The sequence below is a fragment of the Nomascus leucogenys genome, chromosome 21 (assembly GCF_006542625.1).
Source record: "Nomascus leucogenys isolate Asia chromosome 21, Asia_NLE_v1, whole genome shotgun sequence".
In the NCBI taxonomy this organism is placed as follows: Eukaryota; Metazoa; Chordata; class Mammalia; order Primates; family Hylobatidae; genus Nomascus; species Nomascus leucogenys.
In genome coordinates this window covers 77,149,021-77,168,724 of record NC_044401.1, presented here as the reverse complement: position 1 = coordinate 77,168,724, position 19,704 = coordinate 77,149,021, and the positions used below count along the sequence as shown (strand labels likewise).

The window sequence follows — 19,704 nt, the reverse complement described above, 5'->3', positions numbered from 1 at the left end:
CCCTGGGACGGAGCTCCCAGAGGGAGATGCAAGCCACTATTTTGCTGCCCTACAGCCCTAATTGCTGCTGCCCTCAGGTTCTAGAAGGTGCGTGGTGATTCGAGACTGATACAGCTCCCCAGCGCAGCACAGCTGCCCCACAGAGAAGTGGCCAGACTCTTTTCCACCTGAGTCCTCGTTCCAACTTCTCCTCACTGAGTGGGACCCCGGACCAGGGACTCTAGCACAACCACTCTGGCCCCACCTCAACACTTTAGTCAGAGGTGGTTCTACATTTCACTGAGGAGGAAATCACAGAGACAACCCACAGCCCGTCTGCCACTGGAGCTGCAGTAGTACCGCCCTAACCACCCTCAGGATGGGGAAGGAACAAAGGACCTGGTTGCTATGCTGGCATTTCCCACACACAGCAGCCACCATACAGAGAGGAGCCCAGTCTCTCTTCCCTGCAAGCCCCCAATCCCCACTCTTCACCGGACTGAGCCTCCGGCTTGGGACCACAGAAAAGCCATCCCATGCATGGCTGAGTATATCCACAGGTAGAGGCTCTATGTTTCCCTGGGAAAGGGCTCTCAGAGGTGACCAACAGCCCCTCTGCCACTGCCACGACAGTGATTCTGCCACTGCCACCCTCAATCTGAGGAAAAACGAAAACATATAAAAACAAAGACTATGTCCAGCATGACACAGTCACCATAGACGAGAGTCCAGTCACTCCTCCTGTGAGCCTTCCATCCCCTGCTCCTCACCAAGTGAAGGCCCCAGCTTGAGCCAGCAGCACAGCCACCCCATCCCTGGCTGAACATTTCCAGTAGCAGTGGCTCTCTGTATCTCTGAGATGGAGCTCCCAGAGACAACTGAAAGCCCCTCTGCCACTGCAGTGATACTGTCTTTGCTGCCCCTGGATTGGGAAAGTAGCAAAGACCCTGGGTGCTTTAACCATGACTCCAGCAAGCTGCAGTTGTCCTAAGGAGAGAGGCCAGTCTGTTTCGCCTATCCCCCTTTCCCCGACAACGCTCGCTCGTCACAAGGCACAGCTGCCCCTGGGTTGGGCCCTCAGGACGGCAGTTCCACCCCAGGCTGATCACACTGATTAATAGCGGCTCTGAATCTCTCTGGGATAGAGCCCAATGAGATAGGTGAAAAGTCCTCTGCCACAACCACTGCAAAGATCCCTTCCCCTGCTGCCTCCAAGCTGGGGTGAAAACATAAAGCTTGAGCTCGCCCCAGGGCTGCAAAGTGCAGCCCAGAAGAGTCAAGCAAAGATCTGCAGCTAGCACTTGAGTGGGAGAGGAGCCCATACTCTCAGAGCACTGAAAAAGAGCACAGCTGAGCCATGTGGCTGAACAAGAGCCTACCAACTGGCCATTATGCTTATCTAGTGGATCACAGCCCAAACTTCAACACCAAAAATCCTTTGATAATGTACTCCACTGTGAAACCAAGGGTGAGAACTCAGCTACAAACCCCCTGCAAAACCACCCAGCCCTCTAAAAACATCCAGAAAAGAAGTCTACTGGCTACTCAAATTACACCATAGTTAAAGGAAATCATCCCACCATAGATGAGAAAGAATCGGTGCAATAACTCTGGCAGCTCAAAAAGCCAGAGTGCGTTCTAATCCCGAAAGACCACACTAGTTCCCCAGCAAGGGTACTTAGCCAGGCTGAAATGGCTGAAATGGCTGAAATGGCAGAAATAGAATGCAGAATATGGATAGGATCAAAGATTATTGATATTCAGAAGAAAGTTAAAACCTAATTCAAGGAATCTAAGGATTACAATAAAATGATATAAAAGCTGACAGACAAAATAGCTATCATAAGAAAAAACCAAACTGATCTGATAGAGCTGAAAAACACGCTACAAAAATTTCATAATGCAATCACAAGTATTAACAGCAAAATACACCAGGCTGAGGAAAGAATCTCAGAGCTTGAAGACTTGCTCTCCAAACTAACTCAGAGAAAAATAAAGAAAAAAAGAATTTTAAAAAATGAACAAAACCTCTGAGAATGATGGGATTATGTAAAAAGATCAAATCTATGACTGATTGGTATCCTTCAAAGTGATGGGAAGAAAGCAAGCAACTTGGAAAACATGTATCAGGATATCTGTAAAAACTTCCCAACCTCTCTGGAGAGGTCAACATTCAAATTAAGGAAATGCAGAGAACCCCTGCAAGATGCTACACAAGAAGACCATCCCCAAGACATGTAGTCATCAGATTCTTCAAGGTTGAAATGAAAGAAAAAAAATGTTAAAGGCAGCTAGAGAGAAGGGGCTGGTCATCTATAAAGGGAACCCCATCAGGCTAACAGTGGACCTTTCAGCAGAAACCATATAATCCAGAAGAGATTGGTGGCCTATGTTCAGAATTGGTAAAGAGAGAAATTTCCAATCAAGAATTTCATATTCAGCCAAGCAAAGCTTCATAAGTGAAGGAGAAATCAGATCCTTTTCAGACAAGCAAATGCTGAGGGAATTTTTTACCACTGGACCTACCTTACAAGAAGTTTCTAAAGTAGTGCTAAATATGGAAAGGAAAGGCCATTACCAGCCACTACAATTTTCAAGGGGAATGCTTCCAGCTTTTGCCCATTCAGTATGATGTTGGCTGTGGGTTTGTCATAGATGGCTCTTATTATTTTGAAATATGTTCCTTTAATGCCTAGTTTGCTGAGGGTTTTTTTAATATCAAGTGATGTTGAATTTTATCCAAATCCTTTCCTGCATCTATTGAGATAATTATATGGTTTTTGTCTTTAGTCCTGTTTATGTGATGAATCACATTTATTCTCACTGCATATTCTCACTTATAAATGGGAGCTAAACAATGAGAACTCATGGACACAAAGAGGACAACAGACACCATGGTATACTTGAGGGTGGAGTGTGGGAAGAGAGAGAGGATCAAAAAACTACCTGTCAGGTACTATGCTTATTATCTGGGTGATTAAATAATCTGTACACTAAGCCTCTGTGACATAGAGTTTACCTATATAACACACCTGCACATATACCCCTGAACCTAAAATAAAAGTTAAAGAAAGAATTTAAATAATCCAAATTCTATTGTATGATCAAATCACTTTTATATCCCAAGTCTTCAAATCTTTCAGGGTTTCCAGTTACATACATATGATATTTTGGATATAGTTTTTGAAAATGAAAGCGCCTAACATCAAATTTGCTAATAAGTTTATAGTTACATTCTACTCTACACAGCCTCCCTCAAATTATGTTTAATATTAGTATAGCCAGTTTACCAGCACCATTTATTAAATAGGGAATCCCTTCCCCATTGCTTGTTTTTGTCAGGTTTGTCAAAGATCAGATGGCTGTAGATGTGTGGTGTTATTTCTGAGGCCTCTGTTCTGTTCCATTGGTCTATATATCTGTTTTTGTACCAGTATCATGCTGTTTTGGTTATCACTGGTCATCAGAGAAATGCAAATCAAAACCACAATGAGATACCATCTCACACCAGTTAGAATGGCGATCATTAAAAAGTCAGGAAACAACAGACGCTGGAGAGGATGTGGAGAAATGGGAACACTCTTACACTGTTGGTGGGAGTGTAAATTATTTTAAGCATTGTGGAAGACAGTGTGGCGATTCCTCAAGGATCTAGAGCTAGAAATACCATTTGACCCAGCCATCCCATTGCTGGTTATATACTCAAAGGATTATAAATCATGCTACTATAAGGACACATGCACATGTATGTTTATTGCAGTACTATTCACAACAGCAAAGACTTGGAACCAACCCAAATGTCTGTCAATGATAGACTGGATTAAGAAAACATGGCACATATATACCATGGAATACTATGCAGCCATAAAAAATGATGAGTTCATGTCCTTTACAGGGACATGGATGAAGCTGGAAACCATCATTCTCAGCGAACTATCACAAGGACAGAAAACCAAACACAGCATGTTCTCACTCATAGGTGGGAACTGAAGAATGAGAACACTTGGACACAGGGCAAGGAACATCACACACTGGGGCCTGTCATAGAGTAGGGGCTGGGGGACGGATAGCATTAGGAGAAATACCTAATATAAATGACGAGTTGATATGTGCAGCAAACCAACATGGCACATGTATACCTATGTAACAAACCTGCACGTTGTGCATACGTACCCTAGAACTTAAAGTATAATAATAATAATAGGAAAAATTAGTATAGTGATTTTATTTACTCCTACTTTTAAAAACTACTGTCTAGATGTCAGTGTGTCCAAAGTATCTATCTCTGTCCTTTACTTGCCCTTTAAACTCCAGTTATGAGTGTGCGATAATCCACCAAACATGTCCACTTGAGTGTCTAAAGTCATTTAGGAATTAATATGTTGAGGAAGAAAGTATTGCTTTCCACCTTAAAACCTGCTTCTCCTCCAGTATTCTTCTGCTGTCAGTAAGTAGCACCACCAACCACTCAACTAAACAAGCCCCAAACCTAGGAGTCAGCCTTGGTTTCTCTTCTGTTTTCTCCCTTGTCTTCCCAATTCATCAGCAGATATTTTCAATAGAACTTTTTGGGCCCATCTGAAATCCATCTATTTCTCTGTGTGTTCACTATTCTCATCCTAGGCCAAGCCACTGCCATCTCTCAAGAGGGTTCCTGCTACAATCTTGTAAGTCGTTCCAGTTTTGTCTTCTCTAAGTTTGCTTTTAAACTTCTGGTTTTACCTCTCTAAAATCTGTTCTCCACACATATGCAAGAATGATCTTGTTATAACTTGCATTAGTTAACATCACTCCCCTTTCAAAAACCTCTAATGGCTTCCCCTTACTTAGGATAAAATACTATTTATCCTGGCCTATAACATCCTATATGATAAGACTGCTTTCTCATCTCTCTACCTCATTATAGGCTTCTCTCTACATTAGTCACTATTCTTTCACCACTCTGGGCTTCTTTTTGTCTCTGTAAAGGCGCAAAAGTTTCTACCCCAGTGCCTTTGCACTTGCTGAACTCTCAGACCTGTTCCTCACCCACCTCTCCCAAGATATTCACATGATTGGCTCTTTCTTCTCATTCAGGCTTTAGTTAAGGTGCCAATTTATTGGAGTAATAATTATTGATTGTCTCATCTAGAGTAGCCCCTGTCTCTATCATTTTCTTTTTGTTTGATTCATGGCACTAGTTACTGTCTGATATTTTTTCTTTATTTGATTATTGACTCTTTCCCCCACTAAAATGTGTGCTTTACAAGAACCATATGTATTTTATTCTCTACTGTATTCCTAGAGCATAAAATGGCTCCTGGTGCATAACAAAACCTTAAAGAGTCATGCCAACATTGTATTTTTATTTCAGTGAGTTTCATGCCTTACACTAATTTCTCTCCTTAACATTCTCTCCTCAACATCCCATTTTTCCCAAGTACAACTGATGTAGCTATGTATAAGTTGAGGAAATGATTTCATTTTTAAGTTTTTATCAAAAAGGTTAAAATAAAATCCAAGACTAAAGTAATGTTAATAGATTCTGAAACACATCTGCTACTAAATGAGTTAAATGTTTAAGAAAGAGCACATAAGAAATAAATCTCAATTTACTTAAAAGCAGCAGAAATAAAGTTTTCATCCAAAATTTCTTAACAGGATGTGGCATTTTAGTACTGGATTTTTAGCCAGTGGTTCTCCAGGCTCTTGAGGCTTAAATAGATGAAATGTACAGTTCTAGGTTTCAGAGGTACTTGGCTCCTATGTTAGAAGTCACTTTAAGATAAGAAAAGAAGCCTTATTTTATAATTATCAGGTTTAAGCAGAACTGACAGCCTGGAAAGGTACAGTAAAATAGCTTCAGGACAATAGCAAATTTCAGTAAGTCATGCCAACCTATCATCTTTTATGAAATCCCATACTTTGAGTTAAGATCTTTCTTTCAGTATACTACCAAATAAAAGGTTAAAAAAGTTAGAATCAACCAGCAAGGATGGAACAATCCAAGTGAGATACATCTTAGATTTTTTTTTAAACCCTGCTTCATGAAGACACAGTTCTCTAGAAAATTGGGATCTGTGTTACTAAACAAAAACATTAATTACATGATTTTATATTTAGCAGAGCACTGTAGAGTTATTCAGAATGTTCTATGTTTCATGATTTTTCCTCTTACTGCCAAGTTGAATCTTTAATAAAACAAGTATAATGGAAATTAGGAGAGTATAGGAAATTTAGCATATAAGAATAAATGAGCATAAGATTTTTTTTCCGCAGGACATTAAACATTAAATATTAATAGATCAAGTTCAATAAGAAGTTGTATTGGTTCAGAAAGTAAAGAATAAAGATTCAGATTATGAATTTTTAGTGTTGACTTATAAATTCATATTGCATTTATTATAAGAGCATAAAAACTTTAGAAAGAAAATTATATAATATAGTGAAATATTTTCAACAAAGGATAATTCCACATGTATTTTTGTATATAAATTATAGGTATTTAGTATACTAATGCTATAAACTACACAAGTGCTTATAATTGATCCAGTATAATATTTTGTAATGTAACTTTGAGTGTCCAGAGTTATAGCAATAAATAACATTCAATTATATAGTGGGAAAGGTATTTCCTTCAAATTCTTTCTCTCTTTAAACTCTATTACGGACCTTTATAAACACACAGAAAAATAGAGACAGTAGAATTATAAACCAACATATATTAATCATTCAGTTTATGTTTAGATTGGGGTTCATTTTTTGTCTGTGGATGCCCAGTTGCTCTGCCACCATTCGTTGAAAAGGCTATTCTTTTTCTTTTGAATTCCTTTTGCAACTTTGTCAAAAATCAGTTGAACATATTTGCTTTGGTCTATTTCTGGGTTCTCTACTGTATTCTATTTATATGTCTTCCCCTCTGCCAATATTGGAGTTTTGATAACTATAAGTATGTAATAAGTCTTGAAATCAAGTAAACTGATTTCTCTCATTTTATTCTGTTCTTTTTCAACATTGTTTTAGTTATTCTCATTCCTTTGCCTTTCCACATAAAATCTTCCTGGAGATACGCCTGTATTATCTTACTGTCTTGACATCTGCAGGATCTGTAGTGATATATACCCTGTCTCATTTCTAGTATTAGTAATATATGCCACCTCTCCTTTTTTTTCTACTGTTATCTATTTATATTGTTATTTTAATTATTTGCTTCCTTTTCCTTGTCTTGGGTTTATTTTGCTCCCTTTTTTTTAAGAGTCTTGCAGTGTGAAAGTTCAGATTACTGATTTAGGATTCTAAAAATCTTTTCTAATGTAAGTAGTTTGTATTGTAAGCATGTTTCTTAGCACTGGGTGCTAAGAATACACAAAATGTGTTTTACACATTGTGATAGTGTTGTGTTTTTATTTTCATTCAATTCAACGTATTTTAAAAATTTCTTGTGAGACTTTTTGAAAATCATAAATGTAGCATGCGTAAGTGTTTTTTTAGTTTCCAAGTGTTTGGGGGAATTTTTATGTTACATTTCTGTTACTGAATTTCTAGTTTGGTTTCATTGAGTATTCTGTATAATTTTAATTCTTTTAAATTTGTTGAGTTTTGTTTTATGGCCTTGGATATGGCCTGTCTTTGTATGTGTTCATAGGAACTTGAAAAGTATGTGTATCCTGCTGTTGAAAAGTATATGTATTCTGCTGTCGTTTGGTGAAGAGTTCCATAATGTTGATTAGATTCTGTTGGTTGGTGATATTCTTGAGTTATTCTATAGCCTTGCCCTTTTTCTAGTTGTTTCATCAGTTATTGGAAGGTGTTAATGTCCCTAACAACAATTGTGGATTTGCCTTTCTGTCTTTTCAGTTCTACTGGTTTTTGCTTCAACTGGAAGTTTGTAGCTCTGTTTTTTGGTACGTACACATTTAGAACTGCTATGTCTTCTTGGATTAAACTCTATGGCCTTACATAATGTCTCTTTCTGTCTTTGTTAATTTTCTTTACTGTGAAGTTTACTTTATCTCATTTTAATATTGCTACTCTTTCTTTCTTTTGATTACTGTTTGTATATCTTTTTCGATTCTTTTACTTTCTTTTATTATTATACTTTAAGTTTTAGGGTACATGTAAACAACGTGCAGGTTTGTTACATATGTATACATGTGCCATGTTGGTGTGCTGCACCCATTAACTCATCATTTACATTAGGTATATCTAATGCTATCCCTCCCTCCTCCCCCGATCCCACAAAAGGCCCCAGTGTGTGATGTTCCCCTTCCTGTCTCCAAGTGTTCTCATTGTTCAATTCCCACCTATGAGTGAGAACTTGTGGTGTTTGGTTTTTTGTCCTTGTGATAGTTTGCTGAGAATGATGGTTTCCAGCTTCATCCATGTCCCTACAAAGGACATGAACTCATCCTTTTTTATGGCTGCATAGTATTCCATGGTGTATATGTGCCACATTTTCTTAATCCAGTCTATCATTGACAGACATTTGGGTTGGTTCCAAGTCTTTGCTATTGTGAATAGTGCTGCAATAAACATATGTGTGCATGTGTCTTTATAGCAGCATGATTTATAATCCTTTGGGTATATACCCAGGAATGGGATGGCCGGGTCAAATGGTATTTCTAGTTCTAGATCCCTGAGGAATCACCACACTGTCCTCCACAATGGTTGAACTAGTTCACAGTCCCACCAACAGTATAAAAGTGTTCCTATTTCTCCACATCCTCTCCAGCACCTGTTGTTTCCTGACTTTTTAATGATTGCCATTCTAACTGGTGTGAGATGGTATCTCATTGTGGTTTTGATTTGCATTTCTCTGATGGCCAGTGATGATGAGCATTTTCTCATGTGTCTGTTGGCTGCATAAATGTGTTCTTTAGAGAAATGTCTGTTCATATCCTTTGTCCACTTTTTGATGGGGTTGTTTGTTTTTTTCTTGTAAATTTGTTTGAGTTCTTTGTAGATTCTGGATATTAGCCTTTTGTCAGATGAGTCAATTTTAGACCAATATCCCTGATGAACATTGATGCAAAAATTCTCAATAAAATACTGGCAAACCAAATCCAGCAGCACATCAAAAAGCTTATCCACCATGATCAAGTGGGCTTCATCCCTGGGATGCAAGGCTGGTTCAACATATGCAAATCAGTAAACGTAATCCAGCATATAAACAGAACCAAAGACAAAAACCACATGATTATCTCAATAGATGCAGAAAAGGCCTTTGACAAAATTCAACAGCCCTTCATGCTAAAAACTCTCAGTAAATTAGGCATTGATAGGACGTATCTCAAAATAATAAGAGCTATTTATGACAAACCCACAGCCAATATCATACTGAATGGGCAAAAACTGGAAGCATTCCCTTTGAAAACTGGCACAAGACAGGGATGCCCTTTCTCACCACTCCTATTCAACATAGTGTTGGAAGTTCTGGCCAGGGCAATCAGGCAGGAGAAAGAAATGAAGGGTATTCAATTAGGAAAAGAGGAAGTCAAATTGTCCCTGTTTGCAGATGACATGATTGTATATCTAGAAAACCCCACCGTCTCAGCCCAAAATCTCCTTAAGCTGATAAGCAACTTCAGCAAAGTCTCAGGATACAAAATCAATGTGCAAAAATCACAAGCATTCTTATACACCAATAACAAACAGAGAGCCAAATCAGGAGTGAACTCCCATTCACAATTGCTTCAACGAGAATAAAATACCTAGGAATCCAACTTACAAGGGATGTGAAGAACCTCTTCAAGGAGAACTACACACCACTGCTAAACGAAATAAAAGAGGACACAAACAAATGGAAGAACATTCCGTGCTCATGGATAGGAAGAATCAATATCATGAAAATGGCCATACTGCTGAAGGTAATTTATAGATTCAGTGCCATCCCCATCAAGCTACCAATGACTTTCTTCACAGAACTGGAAAAAACTGCTTTAAAGATTATTTTACTTTCAACATGCCTACATTTTTATAGCTGAAGTGAATTTCTTTTAGATAGCATATTGTTGGGTAATGTGTTTTAATCTGTTCTTCCAATGTCTTTCTTGTAATTGGTGTATTTAGACTATTTACATTTAATGTTACTATTCATATGTTAAAGCCTGCCATTTTATTTCTTGTTTTCTGTTGATTCCCTCTGTGTATTGTTTCTCTGACTCCCTCTGTTTATTGTTTCCCTTCTTCCTTTTTCCTGCCTTCCTGTGGATTACTGAAACATCTTTTTAAATTTCATTTTGATTTATACTAATGCTTTTAAGTGTACATCTTTGTATGGCTTTTTTAGGGGTTCCTTCAGGCATTTATTTACGCACAACTTACCAAATCTACTAGTGTCAACATTTTACCATTTCAAGTAAAGTACAGAAAACTTACCTCCTTCTGCTTTTCTTTTATATTCCCAGTTTATATTATTTTAAACATTTCTTTTAAATACACTTACAACTACATCAGACAATGTTATTATTTTCACCATCAAACATAATTTAGAAAACTCAAGAAGGGAAGGAAACTGTATTAAATTTGCCCATAACCTAACTGTACTAGGTTTCCACTAATACAACTCCAGCAGGAGGGGTGCCTCATGACTGCTGAGTGTGGATGGAAATCCAGGCTCCCAAGGTGATCTTCTGTATTCTCCCAGGGCCATTGTTACTGGCCAAAGGCATGAAAGTCCTGGCTCCCTACTCAACCTTCTCTGACACCACCCAGGTTGGATTTGGAGGTGAGAGTGAGGGAGTAGTTAGGGTTCTCCATTACAGCCTGGTGAATTTGGAAGTCTAGGTTTCCCACTTGACCTTTGCTGGCACAGATGGAAGTAGGGCCACAGGTGTTTTCAGTGGTGTTTGACTGGCATAGACTAGCTATATTCTTAAAGTTTCCTTGCCAGGTTGTTCTTTTCTTGGTACTTTGTCTAGAAAGAGAATGCTTTTGTTGGAACTTACTCTGTCTGCCCTCATTGGTATTTCCAGATTGCTGGCTTTTCCATCTCTACGTCTGAGGTGTATGAGGCAAAAAGAAATCTCGGGGAACACACCACTGTGTCTATTCATCAGTGCCAAGGTCCCTGGCCAATCTGCCTTTTTATCCTCCTTTCGGAGTCGTCTTATGTGTGTTTTCTATATAATTTCTAGGGTTTTTAGTTGTACTTGGCAGGAGAAACAATGAAAATTATGTCTACTCCATCTTCCCTCTGTGCCGTTTTCTACTTTCCCACCTCTTGCCTTTTTTTCATTTACTTATTGAAGAGAGGAGGGGTTTTGGTTTTTGTTTGTTTTAAAGAATTTCCAGCATTCTGGATTGGATGGTTGTATTCTTTTGTATCACTTAATACATTGTTTTATCTCCTATGTTACTACAATCTGCTCATTAGAACTAGAGACTTGATTTACTTCAGGTTTAATTCTTTAGAAGATTATTTTATGGAAAGTGTTGTAGAGATCTTCACACTAGGAGATGTGAAACATTTAGTCATTTCACTCCTAGGGAGTTTAAGGTTTACAAGAGTTAAGGATTTGTTTTCTTATTCATTGCATAGTTTCCCATCAACTTTCTCTGATGGTTTTTATATTCAGTTTTATTTCAGCCATAATAAAAGAGCACACCCTTTTCCCAAACACATTCTGAACAAATTGATAATAAAATGAAGTAGTAGCACTGGAGGTCAAGGGCTAAACTGGAAAACACAGCATAAAATAAGATGCAGCACCCCCCAAGAGAAAAGAATAGAGCTGAACCAAGAGTGTCCTTTATCTTTTCCATATTTATTGAGCAGACAAGTCACTCCACCTCTCCTGGAGCAGCACAGCAAAAGAATAAAAGATGCCAGGACCAGGCGCAGTGGCTCATGCCTGTAATCCTACCACTTTGGGAGGCCAAGGTGGGCAGATTGCCTGAGCTCAGGAGTTCAAGACGAACCTGGGCAACACAGTGATACCCCATCTCTTCTAAAATACAAAAAATTAGCCAGGCATGGTTGCAGTGAGCCGAGATAGCACCACTGCCCTCCAGCCTCGGCAACAGAGCGAGACTCTGTCTCCAAATAAATAAATAAAAGAGGCCAGGAGCTACACTAATAGAACTCCTATTGTATGAAGCAAAGAATAGGAATGGGAAATAGCACTCCTCTCTACAATGACACCAAGAAGAACATCTTTGCTTCATAAAAATCTCCTCTATAATAGTTTAATAAATGGCTGGCAGTGGTGACTTTAGTTATTAATACTGTAGTGCTTACTTGAAATTTGCTAAGTACTAGATCTTAAATGTCCTCACCATACGCACACACATACACAAAAGGGTAACTGTGTGTGGTGATGAATGTGTTGCTTAATATGGTGGAATATAGATATGGCAATAATTGTAAGTATATTTAAAGGCTCAGTATTTCAGAAACCTTGATCAAACATCTAATGACATCTCTGTATCAATATGAATACTCAGAGAAACAAAATGTCTTCTTCAAAGTATCACATCAATTTGAGGGCAGTCAATGCTGGATCTGAAATTCAGTCATCTAATGCCTACTCATTTGCTGCTTTCCAGCTATGCTTTTTCCTGAACAAGTGCAGAGAGGATTGTGTGCCCTCAGGCTAGAGTCCTAAACATTTTATTGCAACACTATGAAGGCAGGGCTTAAATCTCTTATTTATTGCTGTATATTCAGCATCTAGTGGAATGAGTGCTCAATAAACATTCTTAGAGGTTTTTTAGATATTAATATATATCCTCCACAAATGTCATTTTTTACCTCTACACAGAGCATCCTTTATTGAGATTCAATGAAGAACAATTTATCAGCTCTCTCCCTTTCCCAAAGTCTAGCTATTTATGATAATGTCTTTCCTTGACTACAGTGTGTAATTTTATGTTTCTTTTATCTCAACCGGTCAGTCTCAGGAACAAGCCTTATAATTCCCTAACCATGGTTAGGTTTTATCCTAGAAAAGGAACGAACAATATGTCCTGACTAAGATAAACCAGTTCATGATAGTTAAAAGACCATTCATTGAAATGGTAGAATATACAAACATTAGACAGAGTTCTTATGTGAAGCCTTTCCATCAATATTTTTAGCAGACATTTATGGAGCTCCTACTATGTGTGTGGGACTGTGTTAAATGCTGTACATTGCTTTTTCTCATCAAAACACCATAGCAATCCTATGAGAGTTAGTTGTTTTTATTTCCCCCTCTTTTAAAAGATAAAAACTGGGATGTAGAGATGTTACATAACTTGTCCAAGGAAGCATAGCCATGGTGTTGAGGCCGGATTCAATTTTAGATTTTTCTAACTAGAGAGAAGAGCTCTTACCCTCTATTCAGATCTATATTTGAATTTAATAGTTTAGGAGGCATGCTTGAGGTGGAAAAAGCATGAGATTCCAATTTAAGAAGACCCCATGGCCTCAGCTCTTACAACTATAGCTTTATGACCTAATACAAACTATGCTTACAAATTTCAGTCATCTACCCTACTTCCTCAATTTTTTCATTGTATTGATACCTCCTGTACTATTATTTACTTAATATTCACTAGATATCCTTCTTTAAGAAGATAGCTCTGAAAATAAGTACAATGAAGATAATAGCATTAAATTCTTCCCAAATACTCCACAATGCTTTAAACAGGACTATTATTTTCCCTCTTCTCCTTCCTGCCCTGCTTCCTTCTCTTTCAGAGGTTAGCAAGTGTTATGGAGGTGTTAAGGACATGGTGGCGCCAAACTGAGACTTTCTTCTTGATGTAATAAAAAACATTTAATAAATAATTGATAAGGGAGTAATTTTCTGACGGTGTGACTCAATGTGATTTAATATTGTACATCACCTAATATCACCTCCCATTTTAAGTATGTGCTCCACAATTTGAGATTCATTGGCTTGAACTCTGAGCATTTTTGTGAAAATCTAATGTAACAATGGATATGAACTCACCCAGCAAACTGGAAAGTTCTTTTGCAACTCTTCCCTTTGGATTAAAGAAACATCAATCCATAACCTGGCTGTAACATTAATAGCACCTCTAGCTGTTCTCCCTCCTACACTAATTTAGATTTCTTCCAATACTACCTAGAAGATGTTTAGTAGCTGAGTACTGAAGGTATATAAACTTTATATGAGTTCAGTTGGAAGAGAAATCACTGGTTACAGATGTGAGGAAACACGTATAATATGCTGTTTACGCTTCTGATGATGGGGGCTGTCAACAGCTCTTAATGCAACACATACCTATGTGCTGTGGACTCTATTGAGACAAAACAAATGGGGATTCTAACCTCAGAGAGCTAAAAGTTTTGCATAGACTATCAAAGCTAAGACTCAAGGCCAAGTGTTAGTCTTGTCAAGACCTTGCTAGAGAAGTGTTGAATTATATTTGGGAAATTCTGAATAGCTAGATGTTTATTCATCTTTATTTTATCTCCTGCAGCACAAACTGGGCCCCAGTAATGCATCAAGTACTATGGTCAGTGCTAATTATTTTGGTAGCACTCAGCTGACATATACAGAGTGCTAACTACAAATGAGGCTCCATGGGCGTCAGTATCACACCCTCCTCACAACTGTCTGTAATTAATCCTTATTCTATAGAAAGGAAATGGAGGCACAGAGAATGCACATGCTAAATGGTCAAGTGAGTTTTGAACCCTGCTTCAATTGACCCCACAATCTTGGCTGTAGCTACTGAGCCTTATTGTCTTACCCCAAAAACAAAGAAATAAATGTATTCTACTCTGTAGGAGTTCCCGTGTTCTATTGCCGCCTTCCATCTTAGAAGGCATGGGCAGTACCAAGTTCTGGAGTAACGACAAGGTGTCTGCCTTCCTCGTTAACAAGCTCTGTTGGAATCGTTCAGATGGCATTCTTAATGTTCCCGAAACCCGCTTAGTGTTTGTTTAATTATAATGTAGTCTGGCACTTTGACATTTAATTTTGTTTGGTTGTAATTATCTTCCATGAGAGTAAGAGCAGAGTTGGATTATATTTACTTCCTTCCTTCCGTCCTTTCTTTCTTTATTTTCCCTCCTTAGCACGCAAATCTGATCATGACTCACTAGGTTTTGATGAGCCTCAGTTCTGGGTGAATGACCTCAGATCAGCCTTTGGGGAGGAGCTGTGCCTCCAGCTCAGGTCAGCCTGGTGGGAGCCAGTGAGGCTGCTCAGGCACCTCGCGGAGCAAAGAGCAGCACGGCACTGCTGTAGGTCACCACAGAAAGCATGCTGCCTCCCTCAGCGGCTGATGGTGTGGCTCAGGTCAGAGGAAAGCCTCACCAAGACAGTGGGGACTCTGCTGAGTGGCCTCTGCTTTTCTTTCCAGATAATTAGGATATTTCAAAACAAATGGCAGTGATCTCTCAAGAATCTCATTTCTCTGGGATCAGTTTATATTTGGCTTTGTAGTCCTATTAGGAAAATTGCCTTCTTTTGAATCAGGACTATCCTTTAATAGATGGTACAATGTTTCAAAGAGCAAAAGTGTCTTCCACTGACATACAATGTTTATGCTCACATAATGATCTGACTTGACCGCCACAACAACCCCATAAGAGTTTTCTATAATTAGTTATTTGCATATGACCATTGCAATTTTCACCGTATCCATTCTTATATCCAAACATATAACTCAATATTTTTCTTTCAATCACTCTATTTAAATAAAGGTAAGTGTTCTACCATACAGTTATGTCAGAATTCCACAATGTTTAGAAGGGAGGGTAAAAATCTGTGAGGTCTGTAAACGGACCTCATATCTCTTAACCTTTAGAATTTTCCACTGGCATGTCTGTCTTAATGACCTCAAAATGCCACTAGTTTCTGTAGCCCCTACCTCTTTTGATACTTGAGTTTACTGCTATCTAAAGAGAACCTTAGCATCATTATGATCCTATGTGATTGAAAATGGACTTTTCTAAGTTTCTTACATCTCTTTAGCAGCCAAAACAAAAAATCCTTTTTCAGAATTTGGAAAATGGGTAGTGAAAGGCAGAGTGGGAAAGAAAATAGGAACACACAGTCATAGCCACAGAGGTCAAGTTGAACCACTTAACCACTGTTGGTGCATCCTTCTAGGCCAAAAGAAGGAGTGAGGGAAATAGGAAGAAAGGCATTATGTGGTGGAGGCTATTGAGGGTATTTGGAAATTGAGGTAAGAGGTTACGAAGCAGCCTTGGAGTGTGGGAGAATTGGGTGGCAGAGGGACAAACCTACTGAGACCGACTGCTATGTGTCACAGGTTGGGGGGCCTAGGAAGCAAACCTTCAGTTAGAGACTAGATTGAAGAAATGGATCAGAGAAAACTTGGATCACTGGATCAACACCTGGGGAGGGCAAAGGGATGGGAGCAGGCTGGGGCAGAGGAAGAAGGTGAGCTACAGCACAGTCACAGGAAAGACAGCAGCTGAGCTGACCCTGCAGGGAGTTCTAAAGGCAGGATGACCCTCAGAGCTCTTTCCAGCTGGGGCGAGGGGCCTGGACTTGGGTACCCATCATCAGTTATTGAATGTGGGTTGTCCGAGGAAGAGTGAGTGACTTCGAGTGAGGCAGCCCTCCTCAACTAAGGTGATTCCTGAAGGATCTGATGGCAGAGCATTCCCAGCAAGCAGTGTGACCAGAAGCTAAGATAATATGGCCTTTATTCCTGAATTCCTGAGGGATATCTGGAAGGCATATCACAGCATCCCCTATCCTGTGAGTTATAAACTGGACCTCACTTAATATTTTTCAAAAGCCCAAGTAAAGTTTGGAGATCTTTTTTTTTTTTTTTTTTTTTTTTGAGATGGAATCTCACTGTGTCACCCAGGCTGGAGTGCCGCGGTGCAATCTCGGCTCACTGCAACCTCCACCTCCCGGGTTCAAGCGATTCTCCTGCCTAAGCCTCCTGAGTAGCTGGGATTACAGGTGCGCACCACCGCACCCGGCTAATTGTGTGTGTGTGTGTGTGTGTGTGTGTGTGTGTTTTGTGTGTGTGTGAGTGTATTTTTAGTAGAGATGGGGTTTCACCATGTTGGCCAGGGTGGTCTCGATCTTCTGACTTCATGATCCACCCACCTCAGCCTCCCAAAGTGGCTAACGCCTGGGATTACAGGCGTGAGCCACCACGCCCGGCCTGGAGTTCCTTTTTAAACAATATTTTTAAGTGGTACATTTAAAATAAGAGTGTGCAGAGACCAAGCCACATGAGGCCCCAGAAATTATTAGATTTATACCCAGAAATTTAATATTAGGCTTCCAAAGCCCTTAACTGGTACTTGTTCACACAACACAAATTCCCATAAATAGGAAAAAAATGAGATGGGGAAAAGTGGCTTTTGTTATATTTTCATAAAACAGTCATGCTGACTTCCAAAATTAGATCTTTTTGGACTCTGAATAAGGAGATTTAGAGTTTTGGCCACATCTGGGTTTTATTTTTATCGAATTTTGATCAGCAAGAGTAAAAGTAGTGATCTGCTTGGAGTTGCTGTCAGATAAATTAGGAATAAAAGAATGTATTTTAATGAGCCTGCTCTTGTGCGTAATGCATTATGTAACAGTATATTGTAACAAACTTGCACATCCTGCACATGTACCCCAGAACTTAAAAGTTGATAAAAAATAAATAGTATATTTGAGTGGATGGAATGAATCAAGTAAACAAAATCTACCTTAAGCATAAAAAATACCAAAACCAACACCTTAAGTGTAAAAAAGGGGAGAAAGAAGGAATCGTTAGGGTCAACATATCTGCAGCACAGTCTAAAATGATGTTGTCACATTGGCTTCATTCTCAGGCAGGCTCTCCCAACGATGGAAATTGGCAAACTTATCATCCCAGATTCAGTTCTGAGCAGAAAGGTGTCTCTCCTACCAATAATTCCAGCCAACTCTGTGAGACTGATACTCTTTGGTTTTTATTGGCTCACTTGAGTCATATGCCCATCCCTGAACCAGTCACTGAGGTTGGCAGGTAAGGTATCTGCATTGACCAGGTGGGTATTATGTGCCCATCCTGAAGCTAAGACACCCCATCAGCCCCTTTGTAATCACGAAGATTGAAAATCCAGTAGGGGTGATTCCCGAGGGAAAATCAACATGCTGCCACCATAAAATGGATAAATGAATGTCAAGAACACCTGGCATGTACTATCTTTTCAGACCAAGGTGAAAATTCTGCCTCTGCCACTTTTATTTGGAAAGTTACTTCTATTCTCTTTCCTTCACTGTTCTCACATATAAAGTGGAGCAGATGATTCTGACTTTGCAGGATTGTTGTAAGGACAGTTGTTAATTTATAAATAACAGGTCTTTGGACTATAGAAGGTGCTCATTAACTAAAAATTACCATTGTAGTTAATAGCAAGCCCACTCTGGGCTCTGTGCTGGTGTTTCCACAAGTTATTAATTCACTTCAGTTAGAAACCTATGAAAGCCTTTAAATTGGACCAAGCATCAAATGACTTCCATCTTTTCACAGGATATTTAATATTATCCTAGCACCATGAAGAGAAAACCACGTGAAATCTCAGCATTCTTACCCTGCACACAAATTGGGAACAAGAAAATCATTCTGTCTCTAAGGATCATGATAAACAAATGTGTTTGTTGCCTAATTTTGAATTTTAATCAAAAGATGGAACAGAAATAGAATTCTTCAGGGTACATTTAGCAAGCCCAAATAGCAAGAACACACCCTCCAAATGGTACCCAGGTGGCTATTAAGTACATCAAAGGCAGGAAACCCAGGAAAGGACGAATGAATGTGAAATTCAAGTGTGATGCTTTTTGATGTGAGCCACTGAAAGGTTAGAGATAAATGAGAGTGTACACCTAAAAGAAAGGGATCTGAGCTGACCCCTAAAAGAAGATAGGGTGTCATCACCAACTGCTTCCTGAGGACACATATCTCATCTGCTATTGTGGGGATGCAATGCCAAGAGCACCATGTGAGATGAAATAGAGCCCATTGTGCATCTTATGGTCAGACAGACCTGGATATGCATTCTGTTGTGTGAACTTGGGAAAAATGTTTGATTCCTAGGGCTTCGGGTTCCCCATTCTTTCACGCATTCCCAGTAATGCTCTGGCTCTAGGCTGATTATTTTTTTTAAATGTCTTAAAAATGCACCCCTCCTCGGGGCCTTCCCCCACATTGTTCCTTTGGCCTGGAATGCTCATCTCTAACTTCTCTGGCTACTCAGCCAAGGCCTCCTCCTTCCTGGAAGTTGTCTCTGCTTTCCTGTAATCATTGCACCTTCATAGCCCACTGAACTCCTCCAGAGCCCTCTGTGCTCTTCTTTGCATCTGTTGTTAGACCATCAGTCCCATGCAGCTGGAAATCACTCCGACTATGATCCCAGCTGGATACCCAATGCCAAGAATAGTGCAGGGCCATAGTAAGTCCTCAACATTTGTTGAATGAATTAGTCATCATCAAAATAAGGTATACTGGGTTTCATCATGACTCAGTTCCTTCTTAATAATAATCTTTGGCCTGTTTATACAGGAAGACATCTAGGGATAGCTCTTTTTGGAAATCTATCTTTATTCAGGGCCTTAGCCAGGCTTGAGAATGGAGCTATCTACCACTCATCCTTCCTGTTCCCTCCCTGGGGGCCCACTCACCCTAGACCACTGCAGAATCTGCCTCACTGTGACATAGGAAGTCCATAAAATTTGCACCAATGTGTCTCTGTGACTCTAAGTCTCATATAGCCATTTATTTTGGCTTCCAAAGGATGTCCATATCTTAGTCAAGTAATGGGCATCC

At 39.3% G+C, this 19,704-nt stretch overlaps 1 protein-coding gene across 1 annotated transcript in view; it reads left to right on the top strand.

Annotated features, from left to right (window-relative positions):
- SYNPR (synaptoporin) overlaps nt 1-19,704 on the top strand; it is a 340,637-nt gene that overhangs the window by 97,387 nt on the left and 223,546 nt on the right. The gene's annotated exons all lie outside the window — the stretch shown is intronic.